This window comes from Octopus bimaculoides, chromosome 17 (genome assembly GCF_001194135.2).
Source record: "Octopus bimaculoides isolate UCB-OBI-ISO-001 chromosome 17, ASM119413v2, whole genome shotgun sequence".
In the NCBI taxonomy this organism is placed as follows: domain Eukaryota; kingdom Metazoa; phylum Mollusca; class Cephalopoda; order Octopoda; family Octopodidae; genus Octopus; species Octopus bimaculoides.
This window is the reverse complement of record NC_068997.1, coordinates 56,439,465-56,453,016: the sequence shown is the minus strand read 5'-3', so window position 1 is coordinate 56,453,016 and position 13,552 is coordinate 56,439,465. Positions and strand designations below refer to the sequence as shown.

Sequence of the window (13,552 nt, the reverse complement as noted above, 5' to 3'; positions counted from 1 at the left end):
AACACATCAAATCCTACAACCTATATATATAAAGATAACGGGAATTAATAATTTAGTGTAAGATTTACCCCTATCTATACAAGTATAAATTACCATTTTTTTAATGTCAAACGTAAGTTAATTGTATCTAAAAAGATTATTTAGTAAAAACCATTTTATACGTTATAAATTTATTGAATAAAACTAGTAAAAAAAATTAACAAATGAAGAATACTTATCGACATAATGTTCACTCCTTTTTCCTGTGTAAATGGCTGCTCCTCCTGTCATGTGCTAAGGTTATCCTGAAATAGGAGTTGCAGTTCTATTAGTAAAATCCCAAATTTGTAATAATATTATAAATGATACTGTTTACATTGCATTAGTAAAGTGTAAAATAGTAAAAGTCCTGATAACCTGGAATACTTATTCCCTAAGATTTTAAAAATATTCATATATATATATGTGTGTGTATGTATATATAGAATTATTGCATGTATATGTGTGTGTATGTGTGTCTATATACATACATCTACATACACACATACCCTTATATATATATATATATATATATATATATGCATATATGCACACATAAACGCTTGGATGGAAGGATAAGACACTAATGTATCTCCTAGTATCAGAAATTAAGATATCCATCAATCAAGCAGGATGCAGGTGTGGTAGAAGGACTGGGGGTGGAATGTATTCATAGTACCTTGTTAAATTTCACTGATTGTACCCTGGGTACCTGTTTCCTACCACAGCCTTGGATTCAATAAATTATTGTCAATAAAATTTGGTTGATAGGTAATGAGTAAAATCTGCAGAAAAACAATCATTGTTGCTCTTAATCTGTTGCTGGATTAAACACCAAAACTCATCTCTTGACTGCCTGGAGCAGAGTCCATTTTATAGCAAGTATTTGGATTGGATCAACCAGGAGGATAACTCCCCACCCCATGCTTTCTAACACATTGCTCAGAATACCTGAAAGGAGTAATTTGAGCTGTCCCCCTTCTTTTGATTAAATCATTAATCAGTAATCGATCCACCACACTTCCTCTTAAGGAATAATGTAAAATTAAGTGTATATCCACAACACAATAAAAACATCAGAAAGACCTTTTAGTTGGTAGCTCACTATCCGAAATTCACTCAAAAACCTCACATCGATAAAATCCATTTTGCAATGTCAAACTAGGAGTACAAAAAAAAACAAATTACTTTTAAATAAAACAATACAAGTCTACAAAGACACTTTTATATTTATTCATCTGTAAGGTGACCTAAACCATATCAGTTTTTCCTTGCAGCGTCAAAAACCAAATAGGTTTAAAGTCTTACAAGCTCTGCTATTTACGACAACTGAATGTTTGATAAGTTCCTACTTTTGACCTAATCCCATAAACATTTTATAGAACTTTAGAAAAATATTCCATCAAAAATTAAAAGGGAATAGTGGCAGGTTTTATCCTTATATACACTAATGTATATACATGTGTGTAAATGTATGTCTGTATGTGTGTGGGTGTGAGTGTATGGATATAAATATTGTCAAGACTTTATAATAGCTGGATACTTTATAATAGCTGGATACCTTATAACATGAATCACACCCATTCCTCTATAACCATATTGCCTTGGCATCAATCAGTCTAACCCTGGTTTTGAGTCTACAGATAAAAAATAAATAAATAAATGAGGAAGTAAAAAAGAAAAAGTGATTTTACCATTATTGCCATTTGAAAAAAACTTATAGAAATATATATAACAAATAACAAAAATGGGAGGAAAAAAGAAATTTTAAGTAGTAAAATATGAAAATGATCAATATATTTTTAGTAATGCTATCAACATAATATGATCTTAAACGATTAATACCACCTTCCCGATAGGAATTCATTGTTCCTTGCTCTTTAAAAATTCCCTTCTTTCTCCTTGCTTTTTTAAAACATTTTTGTTTTGTTTCTTTTACCAAGTTGTTTTTCTTCCATTATAGAATTTCTCTTTAAAGCTTTAAGCAATTCATTCTTTCATTCATTTATTTATTTATAAGTTAATTTATTTTTTCGTCCGTTGATTTGTCTTATGTTCTTTCCTTCTTTTTTTCTTTCTCTGTCCTTCATTATTTTTGTTTCATTTCGATGCATTTATACACTTTTAAAAATGAAGTAGATTTCAATTTTTACACTTGTCGTATTGATGGAATATTTCATCCTTATGTAGTAAAAAAAAACAAAATGAATAAAAACAACCCTTCAATTATTATTAATAATAATAATAACAATAATAATAATACATAAGTTATAACAACAATAATAAATGATAAATAATAATTATAATAATGATAATAATATAATACAAAATAAATAACAAAATATGGTAATAACAATGAAACATAATGATAATTAATAGCAGCAGCAGCAGCAGTAGTAGTAGTAGTATCGGCGGCAGCGACGATGACGACGAGGACAGTGGTGGTGGTGGTGGTGGTGGTAGTAGATGTTAAAATAACGACAATAATAATAATAATGATATGAGCAACTCATTGTTGTAATTGTAGAAGAAGTGTAAAAGAAATATTCAAATTTAAAGTTGCTTTATTGCTGATAAATTTTTCTTTTGTTTCTTCCTATTATTTGTTGTTTTTTTACCTCCTCCTTTTTCTTCTATATATTGTTATATTTCAACATTTCTTTTTGTTTTTTTCATCTTGAATATTAAATGTTGTTTTGCAATGGACTTCATTTTTAGAATCATTATTTCAATTCTTAGACACAATGAAATTATGCAGCCTCATTTGTTAAGAATTAAACTCGTTATTTCCAACAACATTCAGTTGTTCAACGAAAGACGAATGAAAAGATAAATAAAAAATAGAAATATCAACAAAAAGACAAAAAAAAATTATTATTTCCAAAGACTGATCAATATCTTTTAACAAGTGGTAAAATAATATTTCTGTTAGTAACAGACAAACTCATGATTATTTAGAACATAATGCTAACATTCACGACATTTTTGCGCTTGATAATATCACCATTGAGATTATTCTATAAGCCACACTAATGAATTCTTTATTTGTTGGACATTAATGAAGATAATTTGACGGTGAAGTCCAGTCTCTGTACTCATAAAAATCCTGATTCAATAATAGCATCTAATCTCTGTTAGATATTTCCTGTAGAATCATCCAGAGACGATGGTAAAAAGCCTGTTAGACGTCTGCTAATTCTATCCTGGTTTGAAGTGAAATGCCTTATATGGAATGTGATACAAAGTGACACTTTTGCCTTCTGGCATATTCTAAATACTGTCCAGAAAGGCGGTGGCTGCCTGATTCTCCATTGGAAAAATTAATGTATAACTGGCTGAATACTCCACAGACATGCATACCCATCATGTAGTTCTCAAGGCGATTCAGCATGACACAGAATGCGGCAACTCATTTTTGCCAGATGAGTGGAATGAGAAATAAAGAGTCTTGCTCAAGAACACAACATACTGCCAGGAATCGAACTCATGATCTTATATTCACATGTCAAATGCCCAAACCACTAAGCTGTGTTTATGAATGACCTGAGCAAGTTACAAAGTTCTCTACTTGCAGATAAATTCTTCAACCTGTGGCATTTGAAAGGCTTTTAGGAATTAAGCTACTTAATATGAAGGTAGCCACCTCTTTGATATCTTGTCTGAGTGAAGTTTCATGTAAAGCTTATAAGGATGAAGGACACCTCCAGCATCTCAGCCTCGTCATTGTTCAAAAGAATGCTGCGTTTTGGTTTGCTTCTGGTGAAAAAGCAAAAACAATAACAGAAAAAAAACGTTCTTTCTTGTATATCAAATGTCACATAAAGATAAATTATGATATCATATGTCCCTGCTGCTACAGGTCATGTCATAAGTCCAGTACTCGTAACAGCAGTAAATAGATGCTTCATAAGTCATGCTATCACAGTGCCACTAACTGGACACAAGTCCTGCTTTGCCAGTCAACAGTTAGATACATCATAAGTCCTGCTGTCATAGTACTGACATTTTATTTTCTTTGTCCAAAAAGGTGTTGTATACAAAGATAATGCATTTATATTTGTCTATACATACAGTGTTTGCCAAAATCTCTAGATTTGTTTTACAGTCCAGTATAGCATTGAAACAATACAAATCTTTAAACATCATTTTCCTTTCAATGTCCACTTGTCCTTGCTTGCAGGAGTCAGATGAATGCATTGAGGCAAATTTTCTATGGCCAGATACTCTTACAGTTGTAAACCATCATCTGTTTCGAAACAATGACATGTTCTTCAACTTCCAGAAAATTACTTGCATCACCAATTCTCATTTTTCAACCAATGATTAATTAAATGCTTTGTATTAACAAAATAAATTAAAGGATATAAATTTGGATGGAGGAAGCAGTTGTGAAATAGATCCCATTATTTGCCTGGTACTTTTTGTATCAATCTTGGAACATTTGAAGGCAAAATCAACATCGACAAGATGTGAACTCAGAACTCTAAAGGCACGTAATTAAACGTTGCAAGACAATGAGAAAATCTTGCCCACAGCACCAGTAATTCTACCCTCATCTCCTACATGGTCACTTATTAAAATATTATGGTAATATTAAAAGCACATGGAGAGGTTAATTGCCCAATCATTGATTTCTTGTGAAATGATCATTCATTTCCCAATGACACAATTTGGCAGGATCATTAGAGCATTAAACTAAACACTTTACATCTCCTACCACCCCGACTCACACCACCCACACTGTTTTTTTTAATTCAAATTTAGTGAGGGATCAACTTTCCATTATTCCATTCCATCTCTCTTACATTGTTCCTCCCTCTAATTACAACAACAACAATCTCTCATCCCCAAAACCCATAATTTGATTTGCAATTTCAAAATAATGATCTTATATCACTATTTTTAATTACTTTTATTTTTTATCCAATTTAAATTTGGAACCAATGAAAGAATGATAGAAAATGCTAGAAATAGCTGCTAAATCTCTCAAATTACATTCCATCTTCTTCATCATCATCATCATCATTTCACATTCTCTTTCCATTCTGACATAAGATGGACAAACGCAAAATCTAACAAGAGGAAGGAACCCTGTTTTAGTGAGTGGTGCATGGGTCTCTACTCACAGGATGTTTGTGGAACGGTTGGTGTTGTTAAGATGTTGTTGTCATTGAAGTGTTGGAAGTATTGTGGAATGTTGTGGGATGATGTAAATTTGTAATTTCAGGAAATGTGAAAGATTAAATTTCACTCTAATTTAAATTTCTGCTATTCTCATGTGTTGTTGATCTTTTCATATTTTAGTTTCATTCTGCAGGTGAGAATTTGAAGCAGAACATTTTTGTTTGGAATAAAAAATATAGACAAAACATTAAAGAGAATTCTAAGAAAATGTGCCATGTTTCTGTCTTCTCAATGCTTATTAATGAACGAAATGGTTTTGTCCAAGAATTGAAGCTATTTCACTGCTTCTGTTTTGCTCCTTTTAAAAATGGTTTCAAATTTTTTAGGAAGGACTAGTACTTCTTTTATCAGCCCTGAGAGGATAAAAAGCTAATGTTGACCTCAGCAGAATTTGAACTTGGGATGTAAAGAAACATGCCTGAATGTCATGAATCACCTTTTAGTTTAATTCTCTGGTCTTTCTATCACTCGCTTGCCATTTCTCTCCTTGAATAATAATAAAAAGAACAATCAAAGAAAAGCCAAAACACAAAAAATAAAAAAGAAGCAACAAATTATTCCAACAAAATAGAGAAAATGGTATTGTAAACATCAATATAAGAATCGGGTGGAATCATTAGATGAAGAGGAAATTTCTTCAGAAAGATTGTCATTGTTTAACTGTCATTTATTAAGTTTATTTCAAAAACCCTTCCAGTTAATATGGCTTTTTAAAAGACTTAACTGCGTACGCATTCCTGTTTGGTGCCACCGTTTTAAAAGAGATTCACAATATAACTGTCAACCTTACAAATAAATAACCTTTGTAAAAGTCCTTCACCTCCTTGCTCTGCCTTCCCCTGTGGCTTTTGACAAATTAAGTTCTCTAGTAATTTTATTGTAGTACTTCTTTCTGCTTTTGTGTTCGTAAATATCCATCAACAATGGAAGGTTTTACAAGATTTTGCAGAACTTAATTTCAGTTACAGGTAAGAAAATAAAGACATATGAATAATGATAATAATAAATATATACAGTGAATGTCTTTGTCCTAGGTAGTGGGAAGACACTCAGCAAGAAATGGAAACAAAATTGAGAGAAGACAAACCCATAATGATGATGATGACGACAATGATGACAACAGCAACAACAATAATGAAAAAAATGTCCACAATCATGATGATGATGATGATGATGATTGTGATGATGATGACGACAACGATGCTGATGATAGAATTACTTTCTTTTCACCATGAACTCAGCCACTCTTGTATAAATAAAGGTGTGACAAATTTTATGTGATCCCATGTTATTAACATTGCTATTTTCTCTAATGAGTTTGTATGTGTTTGTGTTGGTGTGAGTGATTGTAATAATTATTTATAACAAAACAGAGAGAATATGGATGGTAATTCAAAGTAACACACTTGTCAATGTTATCAAGTGGTTGTCTTGAGACACCAATCATCATTTGTTACAGAAAGAACGCTGCTTCACACATACATTCACATTCTTCTCTTGTACACACACACACACACAAACATTTACATACCTCCCTTTTACATACACACACATATACTCATACAGAGTTGAAATGCTGTTTGATTTTTTTTCACCATATCATCCCACTACCAGCTTGCCATCGCCCCTTCCTTCCTTATTCATCTATCACCCCTTCCTTTCCCATTCAGATGTTGTGATGGAGAAACATGCAAGAGTATTATTATAGTAGATTATTATTATTGTTATTATTATTATTATTATTAAGCTAATACATGTTAATTTGATTAGCAGGAATGTTACTTTGAGTGACCACCATTCTACTCAAATCTCAAGAATCATCCGTAGGATTCTTGCAGAATATAGGAAGGTATTTCTCTGTGGGTCACCACACAGGTCTCCATTCCAATTCTTCTCACTCTTTTAGGTAGAATTTTGGGTGTTGTGCCAAGTTCACCAGTTTCAACAGGAATAATTATTGTCTTAGTCGTCCACAGTCTTCTCAGCAACCAGGATAGATTCTGAGAATTCTCGATTTTTTTCACTATCAACTCTCCTATCAGAGGGAATTGCAAATCTCTGATCTTACACAGTTTATTTCGTCCTCTTTAATCATATTGGGTCTTGTTGCTTTAATAGTGCAGTAAGTTTTTATGGGGAATTCCCACAAGATCCTGTAATTCTCAAGATAAAACTACAAACTCTAAACGTTGCTTATTCTTGTGATCACATATAATTCCTTTGTATTACAACACCATGATATGGCACACTGCCATTTTGTAAAATGTGTGAAAGACTGGCTTAGAGCTAATGCTGTAACTCTGTTGGGTAAACGGTCCACATTATCTCCTGAACTGAATGCAAAAAAGAATCTATGGGACCATATATGTAAAAAGAAGTTTGCTTCTCAACCACATGGTTCCAGGTTCAGTCCCACTGTGTTGCACCTTGGGCAAGTATCTTCTACTATAGACTCAGAAGGACCAAAGCTTTTTGAGTTAATTTGCTATACTGTATAGAAACTGAAAGAAGCCCTGTCATGTATGTGTGTGTACATGTGTGCGTGTTTGTCCCCCACTACCACTTGACAACCGGTGATGGTCTTTTTACATCCCCATAACTCAGCAGGCTAGTAAAAGAAAACATAGAATAAGTAGTAGGCATTAAAAAAAAGGTCAATTTGTTCATCTAAAATTCTTCGAGGTGGTGCCCCAGCATGGCCACAGTCTGAAGACTGAAGGAAGTATATATATATATATATATATATATATATAAAAGAAATTATATGAAACAAAGAAAATTTATAATGCTTCATCAACTTTGGATTTAAAAGAAAATACATCACAAGTTTAGAGACAGGACACAATCCCAAATTACTTTAAAGACCTCTCTGAAAGACTCCTCTACAGCATTGTGTGCTGGGGGAAAAGTGGGGAGCATACTGAGTCCTGAATGGAATAACATAGCATTTAAACTTTTGTAAGCTGTTCTTTAGTTATCTGCTTCTTTTCTATGTCATCATTTACGTTAATTAAAATCTCCCGTTTTGTCAGTGTTTGCAAAATATTGACCAGAATTATTCATTTATAAACACATTTACTTACAACAGATGCAGAATCCTATCTAATGCAATTTTAAAGGAGTTAATGTAAGCAGATAAACAATTAACCAAAGCTGTTGAATTTGTCAAATTTTAATGCCATTAAGTACCACACTGAAATATTTCATTATTTAATTTTGTGCAAATGTCACACTGTTTAATAGGATTAAGGGAAATATCTGCACAAGAATATAATACATATAATCATACCCCTGTTTAGATAGAGGGGAGAATTTTTTGATGCATAACTACTCAGCTATTTTTTCCCCTTGCGTAAATATATTCTTCCTGGGCACAAATATGTGTTCAGATACATTATACACACATGAACAAGAATAAAGAATATGAAGAGATGGGTTTATGTGAATTTTACCCGGATAATCTTTTAACAATTTGTGAATCTAATACATGCAAAAGCAGCTATAAACTAAATCTTGAATTATATCAGTGTTTTATATAGAATTCATAGAGATATGAGTGTGTGTGTATACATACACATATCTGAATGTTGTAGATAAAATAGAGATACAGGGGTGTGTGTGTGTGTATAAAAGCATCATATGAAAGCTACAAATTTAAAGAGCATGTTAAATATTTATATTTTAGATACGAAAGTATTTTTATTATATGAGTGTGTTTGTGTATGTATACATACATATCAAGATACACATGTACACACATACATACCACACACGTGTGTGTGTGTGATTAACTTTGCATATTGAAATCTATTTTATTTTGTTTATGCTTTCATTTCTATTGAGAGGCCATATTTGGTCTTAAGGCTTTAAGTCATAAATCATTCTCTTTTGTTTATTTTGTGTATCTCGTAAGTTTGAATCTAGAAAATTTGCAATTTCCTTCTCTCTATATTAACATTGTCATAATGTCTCACTAAAAATTCTATAGAAACTTCTCCATCCACAGATTCTCAAATATGCAAGTAGCAAGTGATACCTTCACACAAATAAATGCACCAACATTCTTCTTTTACAAACCATTCTCCCCATAAATATTTCCCTGCAGCATTCAACTAAAATTACTTTTGACTTTTATGGTACCAACCCACCACAGGTTGCTCCTGGTGTTTTAATACAAGCTTTTTCATTAAACTCATCTTAATTAAAGCTTTCAGCAAAATTTCAAGGTAACTCATTGAATTACACAGAAATGAAAATAAAATTATAAAAATTACAAAATTATAAAGAAAATTTTAAATTTATACACTTTTAACACATACGGTTCTATACTTAAGAGATGAGGAATTATGTACATTACTTACATTATTAACATTTGATGGATATTTGTCCTCATCTTGTTTGTTGTTAACATAGCGTTTCGGCTGATGTACCCTCCAGCCTTCATCAGGTGTCTTGGGGAAATTTCGAACCTGGGTTCTCATTCCTAAGGTATTTTTCATTGTTACTATCATTATTATTATTATTATTATTTGGGTCACTGCTTGGAATCAAACTTGGAATTTTGGGGTTAGCAGCCCGCGCTCTTAACCACTACGCAATATGCAAGACTGCTAACCCCAAGATTTCGAGTTCAATTCCAAGCAGTGACCTGAATAATAATAATAATATTGAAAAATACCTTAGAAATGAGAACCAGGGTTCGAAATTTCCCCAAGACACCTGATGAAGGCTAGAGGATATATCAGCCGAAATGTTGTGTCAACAACAAACAAGATGAGGACAAATATCCGTCAAATAAAAGAGAGTTTTTAAACAATTACCCGATTTCATTGAAATATAGTTTATTGAGGAGCACCTTGTACATCATCATCATCATCGTTTAACGTCCGCTTTCCATGCTAGCATGGGTTGGACGATTTGACTGAGGACTGGTGAAACCGGATGGCAACACCAGGCTCCAGTCTAATTTGGCAGAGTTTCTACAGCTGGATGCCCTTCCTAATGCCAACCACTCAGAGAGTGATATATATATATAAATATATATATATATATAAATATATATATATGCATGTGTGTGTGTGAGAGTGTGGTGATATACAAATATACACAACACACACATTATTACATGGGAAATAAGGCTGAGAGTGTCGTTAGTAAGAATTAAACTAAACAGGAAATGAAATTTGTGTTTGTTGGAGTGAATAATTCCCAGTTTTCAATTTTAACACTTTGAGGAGAGGCATGAATATTGCTACATCTTTTTCCTTTCTCTCTCTCTCTCTACAAAACTCTCTCTTTCCCTTTCTCCTCTCTCTCTCTCTCTTTCACACACAATCACCCACACCTCTTTCTTCCAAATATTTAAGTCGCAATGCCAAACAGACAGTTAGTTACGATAATATCTTATCATATTTTGGCACACTTTCTCTATTTCAACAAAAATGAACCAAACTGTTGCAATATGTTGACACGTCTTCATTAATAAATTCCTGCTGCTGTGAGGCAGTAACAGATAATTGTCTACTCATTACATTCCACTCTTCAGTATAATTATACGATACGTTCTTCACATTTATTATTCTTCAAACATTTGTCAAATTCATTTTAGAATAATGCGTCTGGCTGAGCTTCATTTGACAAAATCTCCCTTGGTGATTATTCCAAGATTCTATTTGTTGATATCTTCTTTGAGATGACAGTTAACTGTTACCTTGCTGCTGGTTACATCACATCTTTTAGAAAACTGACATCAGTGGTCCCTTGCTGTTGACAGTCAAGTGTGGGATTTTCTATGCTTTCCTAGCTTGAAGAATTTCAGATTTTGGATCATTGTGGTTCAAAATATGGCCATATAACTTCTTTCTTCGTCTTCAATTCCACCAGGCAAAATATACAGGATTCACAGGATATTTTGTTGCCTTTTACTTCGGTTTCAGTCTCAAACAAAACAGTGGCCATTATTCTGAATTGTAGTCTAGAACTCTATGATCTCACACAAGTATATATAAGCACACACACACAGCTCTCTCTCTCTCTCTCCCCCATTTTCTCTTTCTCTCACACACACACACCTACAGTATTTTAGGATTTATGATCACATCTATTATGACTTGTGATATAACTTCATCTATTGTGACTTGTGTCCACATAAACACCCCTCCCTCTGTTGGTTTGAGTCACAATTTATGGTTGGATTTTTCCCAATAGTCGTAATTGTTTTCTCTGTCTGAACATTCGTACATGTTTTTTCTGCTTTCTTGGTCACAGGTGTCATGGTCAACCGTCACAATATAGTAAAATGGTGGACAAATCTTTTGAGATTTGTAGGGGTCTGATGATCATAAAGTTTTCCACTTTGGTTCAATTCATTTTGGCGCCTGAAATTTATTTTGCCGTGTTCAATCGCAGTTATTGTGATTGGATGATTCGCTTTTAATCATCATCAAAAATAGATTTCACCTTTCTCTGATCACACATTACTACAAAGGACCATAAGTAATAGTTATAATGATTTAAAAAGCATCAAAACAAAGACAAAAAGCAAATAACAGAGCAAATTACGAATATTACTGCTTGATGACCATTAAATGGTTAGCAGAATTGCCTTTTGATTGCTGGCTTCATAGCACCATTGAAATATTGAAATACCAAAAAAATCAAATCGATATTTGAAGTTTTAAAATTACGTTCACTCCGCTGCTGCTGCTGCAACTTGAATTATTTGAAAGTTTTAATGATAGATTTTATTTCAATTTTAACGACTACATTCTTACAGCCTACAATATTAATGCTACCCTTGTCATCATCATCACCATCATGATTACCACCCTAACCGCCAGCTGCTTCACCACACCATTCACTACCACCCTTCCTTCACATCAGCATCATCATTATCCTCATCATCACTATTATTCTTCCTTTCCTTATCATCATCATCATCACTATCATTATTATTATTATTGTTGTTGTTGCTTTTGTTGTTTGTGTTCATCGTTACTATTATTGTTATTATCATCATCATCATTGTTATTGATGTTGTTTTAGTTTCTATCGTTATAATTATTTAGCTTTATTCACTTGATAATTATTTTTAAAAGTTACAGCAGACAACAATCTCGCAACTTATCCTTTCTTTTCTTCTTTTTCTAAAATTTTCCTGTTTTTTCTTTTTTTTTTTGTAACATTTTTACAAATGTTTCTAACACACAAGGAACATTTTCAACTGTCAATTTCATATTTATGGTATTGTTTCAATCATTTTTATATCTATTTTAATTATTTATTTTTTTCATATTTTATTTTTCCCTCTTTATCCCAGAAAATTATTTGACTTGTCTACTATAATTCAGTTGAGTCATTAATTTCAGAAAATGATCTTATATTTAATACCAATATGAAGCAAGCGAATTGGTAGCACCATTTTGACACATCTAGCAATCTATTTCTGTCATGACACATTATGTATGGCTAATTGCATCCTATCATTTTTGTGCTCATTAACACATATCAGATGATTAGATTCAATTGCAGGTTGGCTCTATATTTTAGGTTGTCACATCAAATAAGAATCGGCAAATAAAATGAAGCTGAAATATCTTTTACAAAACCATACTTACAGGAATCTAACATTTAATCATTTGTACTTGATGGTTCCTCTACTTCTAATCTGAAAGGATTTGAAGAATTTACACATTCACATCTCTCTTTCTCTCTCACACACTTTTTCTCTCTCTTTGAATACATACATACATGTAAACATAAGCACACACGTATATATACACATGCATATATATGTGTGTATAATATGTGTGTGTGTATGAATATGTATGTATACAGATATATATATGTGTGTATATATATATATATATATCATCATCATCATCATCGTCGTTTAACGTCCGCTTTCCATGCTAGCATGGGTTTGATGATTTGACTGAGGACTGGCGAACCAGATGGCTATACTAAGCCCCAATCTGATTTGGCAGAGTTTCTACAGCTGGATGCCCTTCCTAACACCAACCACTCTGAGAGTGCAACAAACAAGATGAGCACAAATATCCGTCAAATGTAAATAATGTACATAATTCCTCATCTCTTAAATATAGAACTGTATAGACAGACAGATAGATAGACAAGATAGGTGTGGCTGGATGCACCCAACATGCGACTATTAAACCACATAGGTTTTAGCTTGAATGCTAATTATCTTTGCTCCATAGTGACCTAATAGTTTCTTTCTACTGATTGCATGTATTGTGTGACATCACGTGTTGCTCAATACTGTTGGAATGAGGGAACTCCGTGTTATGACCATGTTATCTTCTCTTATTACATACATACACGCACACAC

The 13,552-nt window shown here is 32.7% G+C and overlaps 1 long non-coding RNA gene across 1 annotated transcript in view; it reads right to left on the bottom strand.

Moving 5' to 3' along the window:
* Positions 1-211: 211 nt before the first annotated feature.
* Positions 212-13,552, bottom strand: part of LOC128249704 (uncharacterized) — a 170,180-nt gene continuing 156,839 nt past the window's right edge. The window contains exon 3 of the long non-coding RNA XR_008265825.1: positions 212-284. This is a non-coding gene — a long non-coding RNA (uncharacterized LOC128249704). The remainder of the gene's footprint in view (positions 285-13,552) is intronic.